This window comes from Myodes glareolus, chromosome 8 (genome assembly GCF_982192425.1).
Source record: "Myodes glareolus chromosome 8, mMyoGla1.1, whole genome shotgun sequence".
NCBI classification, from domain to species: Eukaryota; Metazoa; Chordata; class Mammalia; order Rodentia; family Cricetidae; genus Myodes; species Myodes glareolus.
This window is the reverse complement of record NC_142033.1, coordinates 5,719,949-5,726,472: the sequence shown is the minus strand read 5'-3', so window position 1 is coordinate 5,726,472 and position 6,524 is coordinate 5,719,949.

Genomic DNA, 6,524 nt, shown 5'->3' with positions numbered 1-6,524 from the left:
TTTTCATTTACTGTAGTAGGAGAGATGAATTGTCACTTAATCCCAGCTGTAACCAACAGCATAACAGGATGAAATATGGAAAACCAGGCCTTTGACTCTTTAAACCAACAACCAAAAAAGTCTGTGGTATTTAACATGCAAGGAACAAGTACCTTTCTTTTTTAAATCTAAAAGTGGTTTCTGGATTTATTGACTCAAACTTAATCACAGATCAAAATTTTAAATTTCTAGGCTATGAACTCTCTCAGTGTCAGAAAGAGAAATGACGTCCATGAATTAAATGATTCATATGTGCACAACCACTATGAATTCAACGGGAAATAGAATGCATTGGATGAAACGGAAGAACAAAGATAAAAACCTAAGAATCTGTGGGTGCCATTTTTAAAATTTTTTAAGAAAGTAACCATTGAACTGTCCTCTGGCCTTCCTTCCCATGAGTATCTAGTTCTGGCTTTGTCTGCCACCATGATAAAGCCTGATTTCTACTCTATATATATTATGGAGTAGTGTAGAAGGAACAGCGGGTTGCGTTCCCACTGCCCAGCTCATGGCTAGCTTTACCCAAAATAATTACATGGAAACTGTATTCTTTTAAACACTGCTGGGCCCATTAGTTTTAGCCTCTTATTGGCTAACTCTCACATCTTGATTAACCCATTTCTAATAATCTGTGTAGCACCACGAGGTGGTGGCTTACCGGGAAGGATCTTAATCTGCGTCCATCTTAGAGAGGGGAGCTATAGTGTCTGTCTCTTTGCCTTCTTCCCAGCATTCTGTTCTGTCTACTCCACCCACCTATGTTCTGACCTATCAGGCCAAGCAGTTTTTTTTATTAATTAACCAATGAAAGCAACACATAAAAACAAGGCCCACCTACATCAGAGTAGACTATTTCAGTGTTGCCCAACTGCCTGCCATGACCTATTTGTGGGTCATAAGACCAGTATTAAGAGGTGAAAACATCATGACCAGAAATTGAGCAGATGAAGTAGACACTGTCAGAGTGAACACAGCAAGGCTATCTTACCTCATGGATGCTATTTCTGATGCACAAACATCCATAGTTCTTTCCCGTTGTTGGAATAATCATGTTCTACAAAGTTCAGTGGACTCTGAATCACTGCATCCAGAGAAAGTACAGTTAGGTTCATGCTAGTCTCTGCTTGTGACATTACTCATTAACCAATTAAAATGTCCACTTATTCCCATGTCTTTCTGTTTGATATGTATGATTGATCCACCAACAATGAACTCACACCAGGAACTCTGAAACTCATTCATGCCTGAATGGATATTACCCGATACACACACTTCTCTGCAAGGCACATCACAACCTTCTTATGTTATGTTATGTTATGTTATGTTATGTTATGTTATGTTATGCTATGAATACTCTAGCCATATGCATGGATCCTTTTAGACAGTCAACTCACTAAATAAGTTAAACACCCACATCCACCTACCCACACACTTAAAAAGTGCTACTGACTAGACACAACAAAGGGACAGTGGCCCTCAGCCACAAAACTGAACGAAGTGCTATCAGGATTGCAACGAGTCCTGTGGAGAAACAGCTGTATTAGGTAAGGAGGTCTGAAGTAAGGCTGAGGTTTTCCTCTTGAATTGGGATCATCAGTTTTGGGTAAGCCAATGTCTGACTGCTCTGTTCGTATGTACACTCTTGATCAGTGGGAAGATCACAGCCTATACTCAGAGGATTCCTAAAAATGTAAGTGTTCAAAACATAGTGATGATGAGAGTTGCACGAAAATGTGTAGACAGCATATCCATGTACATGTAATATCAGATTGTGGTATAAAACCCTGCCTTGAAATACCAAAAAAACCGTTTCCTATTGTGGTTATGATTTTGGTGCAAGCTGGGAAAGTACTGCTCTAATTGAGCTAATCCCCAGCCCACCCCAGGCTGATTTTTTTAAAAATTTATTCTCTCATGCCTTACACCCTAACTGCAGTTTCCCCTCCCTCCTCTCCTCCAAGTTCCTCCCCCTCCTCTTCTCTCCCAGGGACATCCACCAAACACGGCATAACAAGTTGCAATAAAACTAGGCCCCTCCCCTCTTATTAAGGCTGGATGGAGGAACCCTCTTGGAGCAATAGGTTTCTAAAAACAGACAAAAGAGTCAGACAGCTCCCAGCTTTCACTCTTAGGAGTCCCATAAGAAGACCAAGCTACACAGCTGTGACATACATGCAGAGAGCCTAGGTCAGTCCCGTGTAGGCTCCTTGGTTGTCTGTTTAGTCTCTGTGAGGCCCTGTGAGTCCAGGTTAGTTGATTCTGTGGGTTTTCTTGTGGTGTCCTTGACCCCTCTGGCTCCGACAATTCTTCCTCCCCCTTTTCTGCAGAATTCTCTGAGCTCTACCTATTATCTGGCTGTGGGTGTCTGTATCTGCTTCCATCTGTTTCTGTATGAAGCGTCTCTGATGACAACTGGGCTAGGCACCAATCTATGAGTATAGCAGAATATCATTAGGAATCATTTCATTGTCTTTATTTTTTCCAGTTGTGTTTGGTTCTATCCTGGGTTTGTGGGCTATCTAGCATCTGGGTCCTGGCCCTCCGAGCAGTGTCAGGGGTGGGCTCCCTCTTGTGGCACAGGTCTCAAGTTGGACCAGTCATTGTTTGGCCACTCACACAAGGTCTGCTTCACTTTTATTCCAGCACATCTTGCAGGTAGAAGGTTTTGTGGCTGGGTTGGTGTCCCAGTCCATCCACTGGAAGAGTTGCCTGGTTTCAAAAGATGACTGGTTCACGTTTGGTATCTCCTATTGCTAGAAGTCACAGCTAGGGTCACCCTCATAGATTCCTGGAGTTTCCATTATGCTAACTTTCTACCTTACTTCTGAAATGCTCCCCAGTTCCAGTAATCTCTGCCAGTACTCTCTCCCTCCATCCTCCCCCTGCATGATCCCTCCTGGTCCCATCTCCATCCGACCCTAGGCTACCTTCTATATCTGTTTTATTTCCTCTTCCCAGGAGATCCATGCATCCCCTCTTGATCCCAACCCTGAGTCCTGGTTGAGCTGCATCTTCAGCCTACCCTGGGCTTATGCTTTTTTTTTTTTAAAAAAAAAGTAAGTTGGAAAGACACTGCTTTAATGTTTCAGTACTTATCCTACCTTTATAAGTCATTTTCTTCGTTTAAAATCCATTACGTATTAGTGTTTTTCTTTGTGTGTGTGAGGCTGATAATAAATCTCTTTTCCTTGTTTTGGAAGAAGGATTAAGATAAATTTCCTAATTGTTGTATCAGACCTGATTTCATGTTTGTGTTTAGATCACATACCTTGTTAATGCCAGTCGAGAATCAGCAAGAATACGAGGTCATTTTCTTCTAATGTCTTTCATATCAAACATGTTGGAGACCGAGATGTTGTCATTGCTAAAAACAGAATGAGTTGTGGCTTTTAGCAAATATGCACAGTGACACTTAAGGAAAGAAAAAAAATCCTGTAAACTGTGTAAAGTCTGTCAAATAATAGGTAATCGCTACAAATGCCATGGGGAGGCAGCTCCATGGTACAGAGCTTACATGAGACCCTGGGTTCAATTTCTATAACTAAAAAGATTGCATGTGTGTGGCGAAGAAATGCCAACAATGAGTCCCAGATGGACTTTATGTAAGGGCAAAGACAAGGTGGATTTAACTTAACCTTTGTCCCTCATGGAGCCTAGCATAATTTTTGGCCATGGATTTGCTGACTTAATGATGCTTTGCAAAGTGTGGCATAACCAATCTCAAGGGAGTTCCTCTACAATCTCGAGTAGCTGCTCAGATGAGGCCAAGTGATGCTTGCCCCTGAGTGTCGGACCTCTGATTCTCTGTAGATATGGCACTGTCATTTCTGCAAAGAATAACCACTCAATCACCACCTAAAAGCAGCCTGTGTCTGATGACAGAACCCAATCCTCAACTACCAAGTATAGCAAATAAAAATACAGAATGCCTAGGCAAATGTGGGTGGCTTCTAATTGCCTATGCTTATGAACACTGAAGTAAAATAAATGGATTTTCTGAGTTGTACTTACTTTTAAACAATTGTTTGTGTGAAATATACTATAAAGACTGAGTTATGCAAGTATGCATTTCCCTAATGATTTGCTGCCCGCCCCCCGTGTAGTTATTGTTTTGCAGAATTCTCTTAGAAAAATCCCTGGCAGTCACAATGTGTATTTAATTTGTAGTATAGCATGCTTTCAACAGTGTCATAGGCAATTCTTTCGTCTATTGAGTATGCATTAATGAAAATGAACTCTTAATATCAGCGTTAACACTGATCAGGAATCTGTACAAAGTCAACAACTCTAAGAGCCCTCTGCATTTGGATTATTGAAGCACACAAAGTCACATTTCACCGTGTCTCTTGCTTTGCTGCTCTTTGGGACTCTCAGTGATTGATCAATGACTTTAAATTGTATCCACCAACCAGAGCTTTGTTGCTACTGTTGTCTTCCAATACAGGATGGTCTCCAGTGTGAGTAACATGAAGACAGATCTTCCAAGAGCTGAGCAGCTCCACAAGATGGGACAAGTGCCCCTACTGTCCCCATTTTAACAACAGACTTGGCGCTGAGATATTTTACCCTATTTTTTTCTGTTATTCTTACAGCCTTTGTCTATTTCTATTAAAGACTAGAGCAGTTCAGCAATGATTCTGATCTTCCTGTCACAGCTCTGCTCGGACTTCCTCCATACTGAGCAAGGCTGGTTTCCCAGGCTATGTCCTGCCCAGAAAGACTCCTTGTCCCAAGCAGCATTTGACTCCATTCTGAGCATGCTACAGAAGCAAGATGCTCTGCACTCTGCTAGACTATAAAGAACACCACATGGCTAATGCTATCCGTGAGGAACACACTGATCAATACCTTATTCCTGAGAGTAGAAAGAGCCCGCCTCAGAAATTTATCAGAGTATATTCGGATCATATGAGCACATTGGCATATTAAAATCATATCAAGAAAACCGGGCCCTAAAACTTAATTAACATATAGACTATGGAGAATGCCACACTCTAAAACTAGAACATACAGAAAGGGTGTATGTAACACCCTTACCTGGACCCCATAAAGAGGGGTTGCCTAATACCACTCTGCCAAGGGCCCCACTGCTTACTTATTGGGAGACCTGTTGTACACTTCAAGACACTGAAGGCAGGAACCTTGCCACTGCCCCAGGGGCTTCAGCTCGACTCATTTTCCGCTGGTGATGTGGGCTATTTGAGCAGCTGTGCCTCAGTCCGTCTGCCCAGACATTCAACGCTAGCTGTGTTCTTTGCCATTGCCGTATCCGGCAGGGCCTGTATGGAAATACATCTTCAAGTACAGCTTCGCCTTCCGTCATCTCCCACTCTGTGCACTAGACTGCTTCCCCTGTGTGCGTGTGTGTGCGTGTGTGTGTGTGTGTGTGTGTGTGTGCACGCGCGCATGCGTGTATGTTACTCACTTTCTCTTTGTATATAATTCTGAAGATACTGTTGTTGGATAGTGATATGGTATCTCTGATTTTATGTGTTTCGCACCCCTCAATAGTACCACATAAAAACACGGCACATCCCTGAACACACACAGAAAGACACCAATTGCCGAATGTGGAGCTCATAAGCTACAGAAATGGTTCAGGTCTTATCCTGTCCATCCAGGGCTCAAGGAAGGATGAGTTCAGGCATGTACTTTTTCTTTTCGAGAAGTGCAGCCTGTTTTTTCTGTTTTGTACTCTGTAGTTTACACAAACAATGGGGTGGAGACTGAGTCTGCGATACGGGTGTGCGTCCTTGCACGTCGGGGTAGATACAGCATGCTTCGCGTTTTGCACAGTTGTTTATAAAATTTAGTGTGAATGCTAAATTAATACATTTTTTTTAAAGAAAAAACTTTATGCCACTGTTGAGCTCAGATCAGAAAGTTTCTTGGCATTGCTGTTTATAGAGCCTTTTAAAGATCCCGTAGGCCATGTCAAGCCTGTCGCCTGTGGACAGCTGCTTGAATTACAGCGCATCAACTTTAATACGTACCTCAGGAATGATAGGGGTCTTAAATAGCTGGTCGTATTTACGAGAGAAACCTAGAGTTTTCTTAGATTGCCAACCTTAGCAAGACGAGAAATGCAGGGTGACAGAGTCTAAGTGGCTCTTTTCAGATATATCACGCTGATTATCTATATTTAAGATGCAAAACAGTCTTCCAGGAGCTATTTAATTAAGTGAAAGTAAGTCCTTGTGGAACCCAATGGTTCAGCGAGCAAACAGACACCAGCGAGCCAGGGAGTGGGGCGTTATTACGAGCTCGTAGGCCCCGTGACACACTTTAAACCCCCACATCAGAGATCCTAAACACTGATTGGAGGAGAAAATTATCAAACTGAATTTAAATTTCGGCAGGTACAGAATTGTCAAGCAAAAGTCCAGGACAGTGTAGCCCTCTCAGCCTGGAAAGAGAGATCAGGGAGGCTGGATTTCTAAAGACCCCTTGAAGGCTGTCAAGGTAAGATGGCATCCCCTTGT